The 20,202-nt window shown below is 44.2% G+C and overlaps 2 protein-coding genes across 6 annotated transcripts in view; one reads left to right on the top strand and one right to left on the bottom strand.

The window, feature by feature from the left end:
• Positions 1–18,660, top strand: part of LOC142765479 (uncharacterized) — a 139,032-nt gene extending 120,372 nt beyond the window's left edge. Inside the window, exon 5 of the transcript XR_012884279.1 lies at positions 17,315–18,660. The gene's annotated coding sequence lies outside the window, so the exon portion shown is untranslated. The remainder of the gene's footprint in view (positions 1–17,314) is intronic.
• The window catches only part of LOC142765481 (uncharacterized), an 887,742-nt gene that overhangs the window by 741,283 nt on the left and 126,257 nt on the right, over positions 1–20,202 (bottom strand). The gene's annotated exons all lie outside the window — the stretch shown is intronic.

Below are 20,202 nucleotides of genomic sequence, written 5' to 3'. Positions count from 1 at the left end.
TGCGTAAAATGACTTCAACTATACAATGTCACTAAAGAGGCTTTGTGTCGTACCCAGAGGAGATAGCGTTATGGTATAGCTGAAAGGTCAGCATCGTTGTGGCCTCTCTGTCGTTAACAGCTCGTGTCCCTCAACAAATTCCATTAAGACTGCTGTGCACACTCTTGCTTGGTATGTAGAAACTTCCCAACGGTATTCCATGCCATGGTGGAGTGCACCGCCAAAGTATTTCCTGCCTCTCTCGTCATCATGCGCCCCTTCCGCACCAAAGAGCTGCGGGACGATGCCTTTTGCGACAGACTTGCTGGGTCTCATAATGACCAATTTAGAGGGCCTCTTGAGATCCTCTAGGTTTTGGTTCAAAGGATCCCAGTTGTTGCCGAGATCATCGTCCGGATTCCTTCCAGCATGTTTAGTTTATTTCTACATTGAGGGCAACGTTTCCACTTTTTCTCTTCTGACAGTGCACCGCTTCTTGCACCCTGTACACTGAAAAATGTTAACGCTATCTACGCAACGCCATGAACGCAACATTCAATTGAGTTGTGCAACGATGCAAACAAATGCACGGCAATCATCTGTAGAAGACGACCGCCTCTGACTGCGCTGGCCACTTATAAAAATAATGTGGTGCTGACAGCTCTTCAATCGATGTGACCTCGCATAAATCATTTTATTCGTGCACTTTTATACTGGGCGTATAACAGACGAAAGGAGCCTCTATGCAATGTACCCGAATGTTTGAACAATTTATCAGAATTCTGATCCTGCGCATGCCCTTTTTCGCACAAAAGCTGTGAGACAGCCCTTCACAGAAGAATGCCATTTAGAAATTTTACCGACCTCGCAATATGTTTCTACCGCTTGTACGGGTGGTCATGCCTGAATCATGTTCAATTATGCCACAGCAGATTTTACTTTTTGTACATATGGAAGGCAAATGCTATTGTGCGCTGACAGCTGCAATATCATCATGAAGTCATAGAATTTCAAGCCATGAGGGAAGAAAGTGTGAATGTTTAGGTGAGTAGAGCGGCACAAGGACGCGACGTTAAATTGTCACTTTGACATGCGCGCAATGCGATTTGAAAAGCCGATTGAAAAAAAAATTTTTACATACATATATCTCACGTTCGACCAACTCTTGCAGTCTTGTACAATTTCCTTATTAGAATATTGATAGGAAAGTAATCATAGGCGTCATCGCAAGACCAACTGCGCCCAATAAAAGGCAAATGCCTTTTCTGATATGTCCCTAATCAGCTCGCGGTCATGCATGGGTTTGAAGCGGCTATGTTATCCACGCAAACTTATTGATGTCGTCGGCTCACTGTACCTTTTACCTTCCCCTCCCGCACTTGCCTGGCTTTGTAAAGGAGCTAGCTACTCCTAATGACCAGCAGTTATCTTGCCTATGTGCTAAAATCCCTGCCAATAACCTTTGCTTCTGTATATCGATATGCATGGACCTGAGGCCCGCTTTTTTGGATCAGTTAATCTAGAGATAAAAATATTTGAACAAACAAGTTCCCTTCCAAGACAACATCTTGTTGTCGAACTGAAACTTAGCAGTCAGTATGACACCTAGGAGTACCTGTTAACCGCCATTGAAGTATCATTCGTCTGAAAGGATGTTGTGCAAGTACCAGTCGATCATGACTTTGTCAGAGACATCGAAATAGGCGGTCATATCCTTGCTGATAAACTGGTGATACCAGGCAATGGCTGCAGCTCCAGCAATCAGCCTTTTAATCGGTGCTGATCAGCTTGGGCAATATATGTCGGGAGGCACGAAGGACCGAAAAGCTTGGTGGCCATGGGTTCTGCTTTTGGATGGATGTTGCAAGGATCACTTTCTTTTTGACATCCCTTTGGAACCAGCTCTCAGCGTATGCGTCTTTCGTCTAAGTACGACTGCCTCTACCGACGAGATTCTACGAAGGTTCAGGGACTTGGAGAGCATCGGCATCATGCCAGCCCACAACACTCCAACCAAAGAAATGAATACGCTAAAATAAAGATTTGAACAGGACTTCTTTAATGGTCGCTATCAAGTCGCGCTTCCTTGGGAAAAGAATTGGGGACAACTAGATGGTAACCGAACGCAAGCAATGAACCCACTGAAGTGTCTGGGAAAGAAAATCAAGAACAATCAGGAAAATGCTGTGGAATATGGGGGTATCACGACATATCCAGTTTCTGTAGCTGATGCAACTGTCTTAGATGTACTGAAGTCAAAGTGTGCGATTTTGAGGTGGGTGGAGGATATGCAACATTTATCTTTCCTTGAGAAGATGATGAAGAAGAAGCCGTCGAAAAGAACGCGTGAACTCTCAAAAAAGAAGAAAAAGAAGAATGCATCCGTCATGAACTGTTCTAACTGCTATGTGTAAATAATGTAACAATAGTCTTGTTTCTTTGTATTGCTTGACCAGTTGTTTCATAAGCTGTTTTAAGTGAGTGTATTATTTTAGAAGTTCAAGTGGCCCTCTATCTATCGCAAAACTCTGTTCTCTTCAGAACTTTTTTAAACACTAGTTTGGTTTTACGCATAATAATTTTCAGACCTACTGTTACGTTTTCCTGTACAATTCAGTATTCGCTGATGGCATTTCGTTGCCTAAGTTACTCACCAAGGCAATGACACTGACGAATAGTAGGTTACTATTATACTCTCAATTATATTGTATCCGCAACTGTTGATAATTTCGCTACATGGAAACACGCTAGTGGCGCTTGTTGAATAGCATTGGGCAGATTGAGTCTTCCTGCCTTACACCCGAATTTGTACCAACTTTTTCACCTTGTTTATGAGGGATTACGCTAGCCATAAAAGCACTGAGTGTTTCTCCCAGTATACATATGTATGGTTTGTCGACGCTTCCATTCCGCAGCACCGGCATGACTGTTGAGATCGCGTCCGAATCAAATCAGTTTTGATAATCTATGAAAGCTATGTGTCGGAGTTAGCAATGCATCACGCACTCTTTAGTCCCAGGATTCAGTGCTTAAAAACCCACCCCTTTGTCTCCAATGCAAATGAGCTTGAGCATACCAGTGCTCGTGAACTGTCACACTGTGAAGGGCAACCAGTCTCTGGTATTGGAAGAGAAGGTTTGCCGCCATTTGATTCGCTTGTCAATTTTAATAAAATTTGTAAACATTACTAATAAGCCACACACAGCTTCCACTCCGACTGATTAAACTCTAGTAAATCACCTTATTCACTTAGTCTCATCACTTTAAGAATGGCCCAAATGGGTAGTGACCCATCATAATTAGTTTACAGTAACATTATTGACAGCATAAATTCACACAGTCCTCATTGCGATGAGAGGCAATGCACGTTTGACCACGTGTTCTCACAATGTACAAAGATGCTCGATGGTGGGTCTCTCGGCACGTACGTCTGGAGCTTGGCAATCACCAGCTAAGATCGGTAGGTAAAAATCGGTGCTGTCCATAGAACCTGCATTTTGGCCGAAGAACTCGCCGCTCTTTCCCCTCGTAGATACGGTCCACAGTCAATCCTTCGTCTTGAAGGGAATCAGCTTCTGAGGACAATGCATCAGTAAAGTGAAAATTGCCTGACAAGTGGAAATACGGTCTGTTCTGGAGCAGCCTATACAAAATCTAGCTTGGTCCACTGGCTGATTCTATATCGAGGTGCTCATATTTCTACCTGGATTTACATTCATAAGTGCGAAGATAAAATAATGCTGGGTCCGATAACCAGCACTTCCACCAAATGTTTTACGAGAAAGACAGAATCGGAAGATATGGGTTAGAGAAAATACGCAAATATGTATTTACCGCTGGTTAGTCGAGCAGCGCTACCGATACGAACAACTCTCTCAAACTTTTGTCATTCTTCTCTTCATCTTGTTGATCGTGATGCCACTGGTATGTAGCAATAGGAAACTCAGCTATTCATAATTTCTTGGAGGTTGCCTGAGCGTAACTTCATGTAATAGAAGCTGTGGTTTGAGGCTTTCTGCGTTTTAGCTAAGAAAATGTTCCTTAATTTATTGTGTACAACGTGATATCTTCCAGTCTTGCAAATCATCTTAAGTTAAAGTTTCAATGCAGGACTATAAAGTTCCTACGAAAACGGACTATCTCCAATAAATATTTTCAGCCTGAGCTTTCAATAGACACGCCTTCATTATGGACGCTGAGAACGAAGAGGCGTTTCATCATGTATGCCCACAGTTGCCCCAGAAAAATATGCTCATACTAAACTGACAAAATTGACTCCGCGATAAATTCATGCCAGCCGTAGTAGGAGTTGGGTGCTGAGTAATAAGTTACTCTAATTGCGAACGTACTCGGAAGGTTACGAAACGTTTTTCGTGCGTAAAGTTTTAATCTTCGCTCTCACGAAAGTCGAGCTGGACCCACTTGAGCGAAATTTTCATTAGTCAGTTTTTCGAGATGCCGAGACTTGGAGAACGTGTGTTGCAAGAAGAATCTTTATTATGATTGCGACCGTGGCGTAAAAAAGCTCAGCTTGCTCGGGCTGCCTTGTTTTTATTGAAATACTGCATTGTCACAGCGTTGGCTAGCTTGCACGTTAAAGCTTCGTAGATCGTGATTATTTGTGAAATAGGAACACCAAGTGGCATGATCATTCATTTATTTTGATAGATGTGTTCCTGTGTTTAGCATTTACATTCTGAAAGTTTTGGCAATCATTATGAGCATGTCAGTCTCACTGCGGCTGTTTCTTGCTCAGCAATTTGCATGCTTCTTCAACGATTTTTTTTTCAGACTACCAATGCGACCACTGTGTCCTATATTAAAAATGTGACGTTTTAACAGCGCCGCTCTTTAAGCTAGACAACTGGTTCACTGTTTAAGCTGCAGCTTTTTTCGGACAACTACAGAAAAGCTGTTGTCTCGAGGGAGACAACAGCCTTTCAGTATAACTAGCAAAGAGAGACAGTGAAGAGGAACAGGGCTCCTGTTATCCCTGTCTCCCATTCCTCACCTTCGTAAGCTTTTCCTCCAGCACTTTCATGCTTGCACTGCAATCTCTACTAACATGAAAGACTGTAGTTAAGTTCTACTCTTCCTTGCTTCTTCATCGACCAGCTTCAACACCAGCTAAGGCAGGGGGAGGTGTTCGAGATTCGGAATCAGCTCCCCTCGATCACTCGATTGCTCGATGACAGCATGAAGTAAGAGCCGTTGTCCGGTGAAGAGATGCTTTATTGAAACACTCAGGTGTCTATCCAGGCCTGAGTCCGAAATTCCGTTCTTTTGTCACATCCAAACATCCTCTTTTCAACCCTTGGTTAAACAAAGAGTCTCCAAACAAGGCAATTCTGCAAGAGGGTCCACATCACCTCAACCAATTGCTGAAACACTTCCATGACAGACACTGAATTGGTAAAAAGCACCTTACAAAATACAACGTGCGAAGTGATAGGTTCTCTGCGCATCACGTGTTGTCACACTCGCACTCATGCTAAATTGAGTATCGGCTTCGCCGTCCACCAGTAGCCGTGTCCACGCTCAAGCTCAATCAGCCCGTGCACGAAACGTCTCTTCGAAGAAGCCGCCTTAGGAGTTACGAGAATGTTCTCGTCACTTAACAGTGACGAGAATGTCTTCGTCGTCAAGCCATGGCCACTCACCATATTTGCTTGCCACAGTGAGGCAACCGGCCATCCAAGAACAGTCGGCAATGACGTGCAGCTGGGGACAAGCTCGCCCGCATGCTTCGAAGGCCTTATTGTAACCGAAGGCTGAACGCGCACCGCAACCATCAGTGTCAGTCAGCCGAGCTATCAAAAAGGTTATTTCGTGTTCTGGGGGCATTTTCTAAGGTACACGCGAATGCCAAACAATCAAAACGAAACCAAGCGACCGCGCGCTGCCTGGTTACCGCAAGACAGCCGTTGTTATTGGCTCTCAATTTTGTAAAAAACGGGGGCCAGCTTTGACGGCTTCGCTCGTCAACCACGCAAATGACCAGGTAACCTAGCTTTCCCATGCATGGTACTCCCGCATCTCCATCGCGGAACATACCTGCGTCGTTAGTTGGTGGGTCAGAGTGGCGTCACGGAAACTTCTTGTGTGCTTTGCAGCAACCGCATACCTTGCGCCACACAACATCAGATCGATTCTGCATACCTCATACTAACTGCTGTGAATACATTATGGGGCGATTATCTGATGTTCACGCATTGGAAAAAAACACAGATATCTTCGAAGTAAAGTGGTGAGCGCAAAACAGAGACACAGAAAAGGAAACAACGACAGTCGGACACAGCCATAAGCTGATCCCTATTTGTTCTGTCTGTGTCTTTTTCTGTGCAAGCCAGTTTACCCTTGGAATTTTTCTGCGCAAGCCAGTTTACTCTTAGGAATGAGGCAAGTCGCCCAGCTACAGGTTACATAGAATACAAACATACGTCTGCGAAATAAATGTACTTTAGGGGAGCCTTCTTTTTTCTATACGCCATCAGTTGCTGACGCCGTTTGCACCTTAAAAGGCATGCATTAAGCACCACCCATTCAGCAGCAGAAATTGGTTATAACAAAATCAATTCCTGCATTCTCCAATGGATGACCAGAATGCCTGCGAAGACTACCGTAATTCCGTATAAGTGAGTTTGAGGGAGACCACTCGAGAAGATCCTAAGAACTTCGGCAAAAGAAGATCAAAGAACGATGCCATCGCCGAAGCTCTCTGCTTCCGCGCAGAGTCTTCATACATGCGGACGCTCCCCAAACGAGGCGCTTTTATTGATTCGGGTGCAGTGCGACATTCCTAGTTGTGCGTTCCAGCAGCTACCGGTCTTGTTCGGGCAAGCCTTCCCACACGCTTATTACGGACCGACGAGCAGCAATCTCGAATCCCGTCGTTTAGGTGTAGGGTTGGTAAAGGTACTTGCAGTCTGGTAGAAGTTTTAATCTTGAGACACTATTATTTATTTTCCTCTCCTTCCCCCTAGACGCTTTACCGCATCATTGAAGAACTCTTCTTGCACCGAATACGCAGTAAAAGTAAAATGAGATCGCTCAGCGTTTTACAGCACTCGAGAACAGTTTGAGTATTATAGGGACGCGACTTAGGTTGGCGAGCAAGACGTTACATAGGACGTATGCTTCTAAGATTATACGACATCGATTCTTATTTGATGAAATAGATTGAAGACATCGTTTTCACAACGCAGGTACTGCACGCACAGGTGCACTCAATATGGCTTGCAAAACGAGAGCGCGTGGCCCCACGAGTTCGTTGCGCATGACTTCAACCTGTTTGTACTTCAACAACTAAACATTATTTTCATACTTGTGATTATACCAAGGTCATACAGTAGCGCAGTTAGTACTTGAAGTAAGGGATGGCAAAAACCATGTGCCCTCTTTGAACTCTGAGTTTACGCGCTCCCGTATATATATCGAAAGTCATATCAAGAGCATCTGTACATGGCAAGCGCTAAGGCCCTTTCTTCTGTTTGTTTCTGCTTGTGTTTGTTTGATGTACACGATTTATTTCATCTTGCTGCATGCTCGTAAAAGTCTTGTAGAAAGAGATCTTGAGAGACTCGTATAAGGCGTGATCATGGGACATTGCGATATATTCGCTCCTTCATTTTTTTCTTTCCTGAGCTTCAAGCCACTGCACTAACTATAAAGTATATAGGCTGTGCGCATTTCTATAATTTACATTATATGAAGAAAAGGCAAAATGTACTTCTTTGCCATTTTTAATGGTAGGATTGACCAGGTGTACATATAGCAAGAAAACAAATTCCGAAGACACAAATGCACCCAATAAACATTTATTCCACACATATTCCAGAAATTTGTTGTACAAAACTAAAGCTGACAATTAGTGATCATACATGTCGAACACACAAAAAAGCTACTCATTGATATTGCACATGCTTGCTCATAACTGAGCGTCGGTAGCATGCGTTGGTATAGTAAATAGTTTATGTGCGATACTATCAACGCGACACGTATTAGTAAGTAAAAGTTTATCGTTTCTTTCTGCAATGTCTTCTTCGGCTGAGCAATAATACCACATTGTATGACGAGAGATCCTATTTGGACGTGCTAGTTCTAGAACCAGTGAGGAAACGTGAGCCTGTATGTAAAAAAACGACTAATGAACAATGTAAATGCGCTTTCCGTTGAGCAAAATATCCTAATCACTGCAGTTGGTGATCTACATTGGTCCCAGCTTACCGTTCCCCGTCAGAGATTACTCTAAAAAGTCACACATCTTTATAGACACATCACCTAGACTTAAGGCTCATTCACAACTGCAGCTAGCACCAATTGGACAACAATTGCTGACTGTTGTCCGAAGAGTGACATGGGGCGATCGATACTCACCTTTGCTATTACGAGACCTGTACGCCTCGCGCCGCCAAGGATTTCTCTCGCAGCCATAGCGAAGCAAGCTTACATCCTCTTTCTGTGCATCTGATTGGTTCAAGAGAGTGCGATGGCGGTCATGCAGCTCAAAAACTGAGTAATTAGTGAAAGAGCCATAGCAACCACTTTCAGACCGAAAGAGCGTGCTACGAGCATCAGTTTTGTACTTATAACTACGTCACGGGACCGCTCCTTGTGGTCGGTGTGAATATGGCTTACTATGCGACAGCAATACCGGTGCGTGCAGATTGGATTTTTTCTTACGTTGTATTTGGCGGCCACGTAGAGACACAAAGCTATAACCACTAGGCCGCAGCTAGACTAGAACACCTTTAAAAAATATTGCGTCAACCAGAATGTGTGCTTTGATATTTAGCCGTTTCCTTTACAGCTGAGCGTTTTGTCCTTTTAAGTTGGCTGCTTGAAACGCTTGCTTTGTTTTGAAAATGCTGAATGCTTCGCTTCAGTACAATAAAGCGCGTGAACCATTTTTAAAGTAATACTTATTACAAAACAAGAACGTCTTTGAAGAGAAAACAAAAAGTATTGCTTCTTTAAACTTATCATGTTAAAAACAAAGTGCTTGAGGGAGTGATTTGTAAGAGTTTTGAGTTACTTGATCTTGCGTCAAATTCTATACCGAGTTGCTCCGTTTTGTTGGAAAATATTCAAATTATTAGACTGGCCTGGCGGGCAGAAAAGACAAGGGCGTGCCGGCTGCCCACTGAATGGAGTGTAGCGCGTCATCCCCTATGAAACGCATACGCATTCTACCAGCATACACCACTAAAATACATTTGATTCTGCTGTGAATATAGGACATGTAGATAACTAAACCATCTTGAAACTAACTACATGCCGTTCACCCTGCGCTTCAGCTACTGAAAATCATCGACTGAAATTCGTGCCTCGGCTATGGGTCCCATGATGATGATGATGATGATGATGAGCCTTTTGCTTTGCTGGCACTCGCCCACAAAGGGGGATTGGCCAAGAACCAGGTGGTAGGATCATCAAGTTAGTTAGTTATGCATTTAAAATCATCATGAACAGCCTCGCAAAACACGATCTCTCCCTTCCCTTTAGCTTACTTTGTCATTTCTTGATGAAATAAATATCAATTTAGACTTCGGAAATAATGGTAAAAAATTGACTTACTGCAGTCAAAGTAAGACACGCGTAATCTATAAAGCTTCAAGGACAAGCCGCCGATTAGGCTAAGGATTTGCCTGCTTCATCTCCAGCCATCCACATCGCCAATCACGCATTGACGTCAACTGTTCCACCCTCGTGCGGTCCAGCGTTACACTTTCTGCAGGTGTGTTTTGTCTGCTCGTCCACGGGCTAATGTAAGTGCATTGACTGATTTCCTTCGTTTAGTGGATTACCTAGGCGCATTTAGCTTCCGCTTGAGCAGGCCGTTACCGGTTCCAACGTCACCGCCACGAACAATCTCCTTGGGCGACGCGCCATAGATCAATAGGCGGGTGGCTGGTAGGAAAAGATTCCCGTTGAACCGTGGTTGGCTCTTATTAAAACTCGGGCCCACTGGTCCCTGTAGTGCAGCGTTCGCATTCCCTTCGCAAGGTGAGAGGAAAATACAACTAAGTAGGCTAATGGAGTGGATATGAAGGGCACAGACTGAACACAACAGTTTTATGCGCCATCTCTGCTGCGATTCGCGAGACAGAATTTGATTAGCGTGAAGTAAATCAGCTGAAGCATCAAGGCGGATGTTGTTTAGGATTAAGAGGATTGTAGGCGTCCGTTGATAGGGTTGAGTGTGCCTATGCTTTTGTGGAATTTTCAAGAAAGACGCGATTACGAGGGAGTATAGGTTCTGGGATTTGCTAGAAAGCAAAATACATGCCCTGCGCGAGTAAGTCGGCCAGCATACTTTCCGAGGATAGCTTTCAGTCCAAATGTCATTACCACGTGAGAAAAATGCATGCACAGTGAATGCCTGCGAAGCCGGTTCAGGTTAACGACCACCAACCATGCATCTTATAGAGAATGAAAGCAGTGGGACCACCAACCATGCATCCTAAGGAGAATGAAAGCAGTGGGACATTGTGAATGACGGCTTATTGGCGCTGCAGTGTTCAGACCTTTTCACCAAAACTGTTCTTTGTTTGATAACAAAAGATATGAGTACTGAACGGCTTTCATTAGAGTTGACACATCGTAAACAAGGAGAAACATCTCGCGAATGTAAATATGACTGACCATAAATGAGTGCGAAACGCAAAATTTGTTATCCGTACGCTGAAGATTACAGTGTCATTGCTTGATATATGTAACTAAAGTCTAGGGTGCTGCGGCAATTATTTCAAGCTTATATGCGTCCTCGCCGAAAAAGAAGAATTCAAGCCAACAGCTATCTGTTCGCTGTTTACCAACGTGCAGTTTTGGTGTAGGTTCAAATAAAACAAAAAAGGTCATTTAGAAATATCTGCAAAGGCGGCCCCAAGTGTCCCCGATACTGTAAAACGTGCTTACAGAACACAAGGAAATTATGAGGGCCGATTCGGTGTACTGACCCTATTCGTCATGAAACATTGCGTCAATAGTAGTAAGAAACACACCCAGTTGTAAAAGACTTGCATGTATTGAGGTGTCAAAAGGTGCCACTAAATAATTAAATTTCCAAAACAGCAACGTACAGTGGTTTATGAAGCGATTCTTTTTCAAACAAAAGTACATCTAGACTTGCGTATGAGTGTACATACATCTGAAACATTGTGAACCATGTCGGTAAAATGTATTTCAAGCAAGCTATATATAGGTAAATGTAATTGCTGCGTTGAGTTGACGCAAAGCGTAGATCAATAGTGCTTGATCGTGTAGTCTCGCTCGCTTGTGGTGCATAGGTTGGTCAAAAGAGCTAAAAGATGAATTAACAAAGTTCCGGTCTGCTTAGAGCAGCTCCATGTGTTGTGGTCTGTCTATTGTTTTCTTCAGCTACAACCAAGTTCCCTGCCGTTACGTTTCCACACAGTGCTCGTGCTAAAGCATATTATGGACGTATGAGGCCTCGAAATGCATGGATCACACTTGAAAACCAGTGATATATGTACTTCTGCAGCTTCAGACCTGTGCGGCTAAATCGAGGCCAAAGAAGACGTGAATTACAAATGAGGGATCTTCTGCCCTGTGGGCGCAATGGGGGTGAGCGATGCGTGGCATGCGCGTGTCCAACGTAGTACTTGCCATTCTTTTTATGTGCGTATTGCTTTAAGGGCTTGGCCCGTCGTCCGTAGATGTATTACAGCGTGATCATGCTCATAATGAAGCGCACAATACAGACCTAAAACAAAGGCCGCATTTTCCAAAAGCAGGTTAAAATACAAGATCGAAGCCTGAAATACTATAGCTACAAAAGTGATCAAGTTATTAATGCTAAAAATTCCCAAGCATTTCCCCGAGGGTGAACATGGTTAAGTGCGAATGCACGGGGTGATGCTATGAGGAGGAGTAAAGTTAAATGCGTTGGCACTCGCCAGTGAGTTAACGAAAACTCCCCTGTGCGATCACATTGCGATTTCCAGGAACCATTAAACATCGTGGTTAACAGCGCGAAACACCCGGACAGGAGCGATAGAAGGACACGGTACAGCGCTGGTATGCTTGACACGGTATGCTTGACAGCGTTAACTATCAGTTGGAGAGGCTGCGTGATGCAGGCTTTCCTCACTCTATCATTTCTACGACTTGCGATAAGCTGCTGCGTGAGGTCAAGGGGCAGTCCTCCCGAGTGAAAGAAAAAGATTTTAGCCGTTCTGTCTACATTCCATATGTTCATTCTTTTTCGCACAGATTAAAGAAAGTAGCATCTAAGTTCAGATTAAACGTTGGGTTTTCAAGCAGAACGAAGCTTAAGGGACTTTGCCAGGCAGTAAACACTCGCATAGAAGGCAGGAAGACTGGAATTTATCAGCAGTGTAGTATCAAACATACTATGAGGTTTCTCCCGTGCATGCAGAATGTCGTGTACTCAACCCCATTTTCATGCGGGCGAGAGTACATTGGTCAGACCGGGCGTTGTGTCAATATACGGCTAAGGGAACACCACAGTTCCTTGAAAGGATTTGCGCATTCACATTTGTCTTTGCATTGCCGCGAATGTGGATGCCACCCACTTTTTGAAAAAACAAAAGTACTCTTCAAGCACCCAGACAAGCTTTCAAGAGAAATTATGGAGGCATTTTTTATAAATAAGAAAGGGTCTCAATGCGTTAGCCAGCCGTCTATCGCCTTACTTGGTAATGAATTATCTTTGTTAGATAGTGGCTAAAGTTCATTCGTCTGCTCATGCCCGGTTTTCTTGGCGACATTGGAATCTTATAGTTTGAAGTTTGTGTTATTTTGTGGCAAGATTGCGTGCACATGACAAAGCCTTGTCGCCGTGTATAATTTTATCGATTGAGGGGGCTGGTTTGGTCACGAGGTCTTCTGTTCTGTCTATATATATATTCTCGTGTTTTCAATAAAAATTTCAGTTGAAAGAACAGCGCTGTACCGTGTCCTTCTATCGCTCCTGTCCGGGTGTTTCGCGCTGTTAACCACGATGAATGCTCACCAACTAGCCCAGTTTTCCATCTTGCTCAACCATTAAACCCTCTCGGGAAATCTTGGTGAGTTTACGCGTATATGTGAGAGTAAATTCGCGCTATAATGATGTTTATGTGCGCGGGCCGCTTCGCCCGCTTGCGCTCGGCATCACGAATCCTTCGCCGCGCTGCCTTGTCTTCAACCGGCGCGACATCTTCAACGACGCGTGCAATGCTCGCATTCGATTCCGTTGTACTCGTTGTTGGAGGTATCGCAGTCGAGGATGATGCCTGCGATGGATCCATGCCTATGACGACTTGGCGATCTCGAGCAAGTTGTGGCTGCGCGCGCAGCCACAGATCGGAGGGCGGAGCGTGCGCAATCACGTGGTGTGTGACGTCGCTGCGCCGTTCCTACAGACGCTCCTCTCCGCTCCTCGCGCCGTTGCTAGGGGAGAGGAGGAGGCGAACCGCGGACGGCGGATTCAGGGTCGCTTATAAAGTGCATTCGTACTTAATACCTTAAATACGTTAATACACTAACCCACCTCCAAAACTTGCTGGTCACATCTGCGCCGTGCAAAGAGAGGGCTGATTGATATGTGGGGTTTAACGTCCGAAAACCACCATATGATTATGAGAGACGCCGTTGTGGAGGGCTCCGGAAATTTCGACCACCTGGGGTTCTTTAACGTGCACCCAAATCTGAGCACATGGGCCTACAACATTTCCGCCTCCATCGGAAATGCAGCCGCCGCAGTCGAGATTTGAACCCGCGACCTGCGGGTCAGCAGCCGAGTACCTTAGCCACTAGACCACCGCGGCGGGGCTGCAAAGAGAGGGCTCAGCCACCTCCCCAAGAGCGCTATCGCTCGTCCCACCGGCGTTTCTTCGGCGTTTCTTCACAATGTAAAGAGCCTAAAACAACCTGAGGCAACTCACAAGATGGCACGTATGCCAACTAGCCTTATCAGCAGCAAGTCGATAGAGCGCTGCAAAAACGTGGCACGCAAGTCGCACACGGATTTTGTGCATCTCCATAACATTATGCTGGCGCTGGCAATATTCCGTATCCATACCTCAAACATTCGCGTCATGGAGTGTACGTGAAAGGCAGCAGTGAAAACCCTATGGACGGGAATCCCTGTTCGATCGGGCTGCGCACTTCCTGCAGCTTTACAGTGGTAGAGCTGCATTTTGCTGCGCATTCTTTGGAAGTAAACCAATCGCCACAGAAGCTTTTAGGGGCGAAGCTTCTTATGATCGAGGCTTGTCCGTTGGCGTTGTGTGCCGTAGCCGCCGCTAGTGACGATGGCGATGACGCGACGACAATGAAAAACTTGAACATTCCAGACCACACACTTTCTTGCTGCCATCTGTTGAATATTATGTAGAACACAAGGAGTGGTGATATCATCATGAAGATCAGAGCAGTCCATTCGGAATAAAGAAGAGGTGAACGGGTAAGCTTTGCGATGGGCACGATGGCTCGTCCTTTTCTCTACATTTTGGTGCCGAAACCCGGGATCGAACCAAGGACTGTTCTTACGTCATGGAGCCCAAGCTGTCCTTTTGCAGAGTGTGCCTGTCCCCACTTGGTCCTCTTCGATAGTCTGGCCCGCTCCAAGAGTAAGAGAATACTCTGCCACATCCTCCCAGGAGGACCAGGATGACTCGTGAGCATCGTTGAAGTCTGGACCACTCCAGGTTGCTCCGATCCGGATTATTACTCAACATCAGCACATGCAATGTAGCCACTATACATCATGGTTGCGTAATGGCTCCGACGCTGATGAAGATGACGCCGACGACTGTTCAAATGATGACGATGATGATTATAAACAATGACCGACTTGAGCAGTAAATATGCTCTACGCATCCATTTCGTGTGACTAGAAACTACTAAGAACCACCAGGGGAAAGTACTCAGACCTCGTCTTTCCCAACTTCAGGTTATCCAATACACGAGCCAGCAATAATAGAGGAAAAACATAATTCACTACTAAAAACAAGTTACGATATGTGACAAACAAACATTGTTTATAACTCTACACCACTTTGTCACTCATATACATGCGTTAGTGGTCAATGTCACGGGTGATTCATGGTAACATCGAACGATCCCACTGGTTCGCCCACTCATCATCATTCACTTCGTCAATATGCCGCGATTGTTCTCTTTGTGTTAGCATTGTGCGCTGCTTTCTTTCTCCGTGCCGGTGGACTGTCATCTTCCTGCTGCTCAGCACATTATTTTTGTAGCAGCAGGCAACGACGAGTGTCTTGTGTTGTTACGCAGGCAGCAATCAAATGTTGCAACGTGAAGTGACATGTCACCTATTATTATGAACATGTTATGAACAACAGATCGCTGTCAATCACATGATATAGACAGCATTAGTCATTGGAAAACGGTATGTGACGCGTACACGTTGCCGGCGCACCTTCGGGTGGCGAATTTCGTGCACACCGGCTCCGCACTTTTCGCGTACGACACTGTCACCTAAATTTGTGAGTTAAACAAGCTTCACTTAAGGAGAGACTGACGCACTTCTATACGAAAAATGATACCAAAGTGGGTAGGTGGGAAGTCACAGCACGAATCCCACTGGATTCGAAAAGTTTTGCCGAAGTATATATATATATATATATATATATATATATATAAAAGGGAAAAAAGTGTATACCTAAGGGCCCGCTTTTCCGTGTTTTAACACAATATTTATGACATCTAACAAACAGTAATGCCAAGGAATGTACAGGGGAAGTTATTAGAACCAATGTAATGTAAATAAGAAGAAAGAAAAGTGGATGAAAAAATAACCAGCCGTGAGCAGGACTCGAACCTACGACCTTCGAATAACACGTTCGATGCTCTAACCACTGAGCTACCGCAGCGGCCTTCCCTCCATCCGCTTTTTTGGTTTTACATGTGAATTTAGAAGTAGGAGTGACAGTGAGCGCCATCTCTAAGCCAAGCGACGAGTGTGAAAACACTCTTTTATGCGTATGTTTGGCGTCACGTAGCACGTGAACTTATTATGAGCGGGCAGCTGATTAATAGTCCCTCGTATACAACCTAATGACACCAAGTCTGCCCGTACGAGAACCTCGTTTAATGAAATAGGGGAAATAGGTGTATACCTAAGGGCTCGTTTTCCGTGTTTTAACACATTATTAATGACATTTAACCAACAGTAATGCCAAGGAACGTACAGGGGAAGTTATTAGAACCAATGGAATGTAAATAAGAAAAAAAGTGGATGAAAAAATAACCAGCCGTGAGCAGGAATCAAATATATATATATATATATATATATATATATATATATATATATATATATATATATATATATATATATATAATATATATATATATATAATATATATATATACTTATTATTTTTATTTTGCATAACGTCGTGACCACAGCTACAAGGTTTCCTGAAATGCTGAGTGAACGTCCATGGTGACGCCATGTTCTGTACTGGCTTAAATATGCAAGGGGCAGCCATCCTCGAATAGCTCCGGTGATGACGCACAATATGGCTTGCTGCGCAGGCGATTGTTAAAGATACCAGACGCTTGTTTACGTTGTGCTCGGCTGTCCTTTGTGAAGGCAGATTAGGTAATTCACTTAAGAAAGTTCACACGTCTTTCTACTTACTTTAGTATCAGGTATCCAAATAGCACTAAAAAAATGCGGGTCATTGACGTGTGGCAACCTCTCATCGGAGCACAGCACAGCTCCGTCAAAGCTTCTGAAGATTATGTGGTTCATTTTCCACGCCCACACTTTCGGCGCTCTCAACTGGTCGGGGCAAGACCAATTTTTCTATCGCGCATAATAAAGCTCCGTCTGCATCAATAGAAAACAAAACGTTACGACATCGTTGAACATATTATCGGTCTCACTTAACCACAAGGCATTATTGACTACTAACGCCACTTACTCATTCATTTATTAAATCATCCTGCTCCCTACCTAGTAACGAATTTCTGTTCATTATGTGCAAGAGAGATGGCAAGTACTGAAGATTTCCATAGTAAGCGTAGCTTTGAGGCTTCGTTGCTTTCCCGATAACTTTGGCCCGCGATCGGCTTTTAGCGTTCTGCTGGAAGGTCTTTAACACCAATATAGTCAAGCCTGCGAACTCGGGAAAAAACGAAACTTAGAAGCACTTGTTCGTTACGTTTCTTATTTTCAATTTATTCCTGACAGCACTCACGCAGGTGCAGTTTTCCTTAGTTTGTGTAAACGCTACCAGCATTTGAATTTTTGTCATTGTCGGTTTTTACCAGCACAGACTACAAAGAAAAAAACACTGTTTACGCGCATGGTTATATATTTTTCTTCTCTTTTCTAGGTCACCGGCTCTGACCACCACGACTAAACTGTGAGTGTTGCTATGACGAAACCACTGCTTAATATGAAGCATACAGCGAAAAGTATAACAGCCAGATGAAAGAAGCGTTGTTAATTTGATGACACTCTAGACCTTTGCCCTCACAGTCGAAATGCCCTATAACGTAATTGCGGCAGCTCCGCACTAGTGCTGACAAGACTGAGGTATACAGTGAAGGCTGGAAGCAGCAGTGCAGCGACTGCACGGACTACCGATGAAGAGTTGCTCCGCAACCCACGACTTTTTTGAACTATGTCAGATTGTTGGTAACATGTCACGGGATCTGCATTACGTAATTTAGCGGGGATATGTCATGCGATCAGCAGTACGCTGTATTCACATCTGGTGAGTAGTGACACGAGTTAAAGCAGAAGTTTAAGGGCTCGTTTTTCTTTACTGGATACATGTGCGAATAAATACATAAACACATTTACGAGGCAGGGGGGACAAAAATGGCCCCGTATCTGCATGTCACACAGCAAATGTCGTCGAAAAACAATATTGTTGCGTCTGGGGAGAGTGAACAAAACGTTTAGTTGATGTTCTGCGCAAAAACATCGGTGAATGGTATTCTAGAGGCACTGCGTTAGAGTGCCTCGAGCGTGCAATGGAGGCGAACGAGCGCATAAAGTCACGTCACACGTGAGAATTGAGCGTTATCTGGCAGTTATATTGTAAAATGGGGTGCGCGCCGTGCGCGCCCGCATCTACGGGGATAAGATGTAGAACGCAAGGCGACGGGTAGGTGCCTCCACCATGTCGTCTTAGCAAAGCGTTGGAAACACTTGCCTTTTACTGCAAGCGTTGCATGGCCAGCGCAGCGTTATAAAGGCTACAGTCCTTAAAAGTACCTATGTATGCCTTTTCTAATAAAAAATACACATACATAATATTGACGTGCTGTTATAGTGCCTCAGATATGCGCAATAATTGCTTCTTTACTTGACAATCGCACAAGTATGAACGCTGAACCTTGAGCAATATTGGAGGGCGCAGCGGATGGGATCGGCCGTTAGGAGTAATGTTAGGTGCTTTTGGTGCCGTTTAGGGCATAGAGTTTCCCACAACAATCGCTTCCTTTGGAACCGTAGGACAACGGGACGGCTTTCAGCTCTCCTATAGTAGAGTACCGAGTACTCTAAATCGTTAACCACTTTTTCTAAACACACAACCGATGTACGAACAGCGGGACGGCTCAATGCTCTCCCACAGTTGAGTACAAAGTGCTCGAAATTGTTAAACATTTTTTTTCTAAACACAATATTAACGTAGTGATGTTACTTGTGAAATATACATGTGCCGAAGTGTATGTGCCCTGTTACTGGAATGGTATGAAGCCTTTGTGTTCTGTACATGCTGTAAATAAATTTTTTCTAAACCCCAATATTTACTAGAGGGAACTCTTGCGCTAGTGTCTAAGGAAGCTGCAACACACGGTGCTTCAGCGAGCATGGGAATGATGGGTAGTACACACATTTGTCTAATTTTCGTACTTCTGGCCTGCTTCGGGCTCCGTGTGTGTTCGTGTGGCTTGGAGCTGTTTTTTCACGAAAACATAAATTAGCAAATGGTCACCGTTTGCGCTTCACAACCTTATTCTTTTAGGCTTACCATTTTGAATAAAGTCACTAAGTTCAAAAGGGTTCGTCCTTTCTTTCAAAACAAAACCGTAACCAGCAATAAACGAAGCCGCAAGTACGATTTGCTGCCCGCAAGTACGAAGACTAGGCAAATGTATGTACTACCCATAACTCCCATGGTCGCTGAACGATCTCAGCGCCAGAGTGCCCTCTAGTTAATATTGAGAAACTCTATGGTTTAGAGTACCGTTATTGGTGGACAAACAGACTAATGCACAGACAGACAGACTCAAATTTTTGTGTTGAAGGTTTCGAAGAAAGACCATTGATTTAAAAAACCGCCAGGCCTGCGTGGAACGCCCACTACTGTCAAAGCAAATCCTGGAACAGCGGCGCCTTTCAGAGCCCCCTCCCCCCTTTTTTTTATAAGTAATTGTGTAACACGTGCAGGGAACCAACCCACTACGCTATAATTCTGCCACTACCCACTACGACAATGAATATTTATGCCAGAAGATTTTTTAATTCCTACAATCCCCCACAGTGGGTATACGACACAGTTATTTGGTAAACAAGATTAGGCTTCTTTTAAAGGGTCGGAGCATTCGACTACAAACTCGTTGCGCGATTCGCATTACGTGACAATTGGTTCTTCCCTTGCTATTTTTAAACGCTGCATCACTTATAATAGTGCGATTCGTGTCCCCATATCAAGCCTGCTTAAAGCCAGCTTGCGAAGTAGTTATAAGCACTGGGGTTGGAGAATACTGGGCTAGCGCGCAAAATACCGGGGTTCATATTCTATTGTGTCATTGGTGTTCTTTATTTTCCAAGTTTTGTTTTTCTTATTTCGTATGATAGTGGTATCGGACCACGGCGGCGGTGTCAAGCAACTACGGCACCACACACGACCCGTGTTGTGATCTTATAACAGCTTTCACCTTAAAAAGAATAAATTAAAGTATCCCAGCCTGTAGCACAAGTATAGCGGGCGTAACGTAAATTACAACTAGGAGAACAACAATGCCAAGGAAAACATAGGGGATGGTATTCCTACACAGTAATTAGAAGTAACTGAAATGAAACTAATTTGGCCGAAAAGAGAACTTGCTGTGGCAGGGGCCAAACTGCCGACCTTGCAATACGACGTCCTAGTGTCGGAAGCATCATTCAGGCGTTATTTTCGACGTCACATACGTTATTCAAATGTGTGACAACCTAGTCAGACGCGTTATTCGGATGCGAAAAATAAGCAGAACATAACGTTTA

Source organism: Rhipicephalus microplus, chromosome 6 (genome assembly GCF_043290135.1).
Source record: "Rhipicephalus microplus isolate Deutch F79 chromosome 6, USDA_Rmic, whole genome shotgun sequence".
Classification (NCBI taxonomy): Eukaryota; Metazoa; Arthropoda; class Arachnida; order Ixodida; family Ixodidae; genus Rhipicephalus; species Rhipicephalus microplus.
Note: the sequence above shows the minus strand (reverse complement) of the source record. Positions and strands in the feature narration are given on the sequence as shown.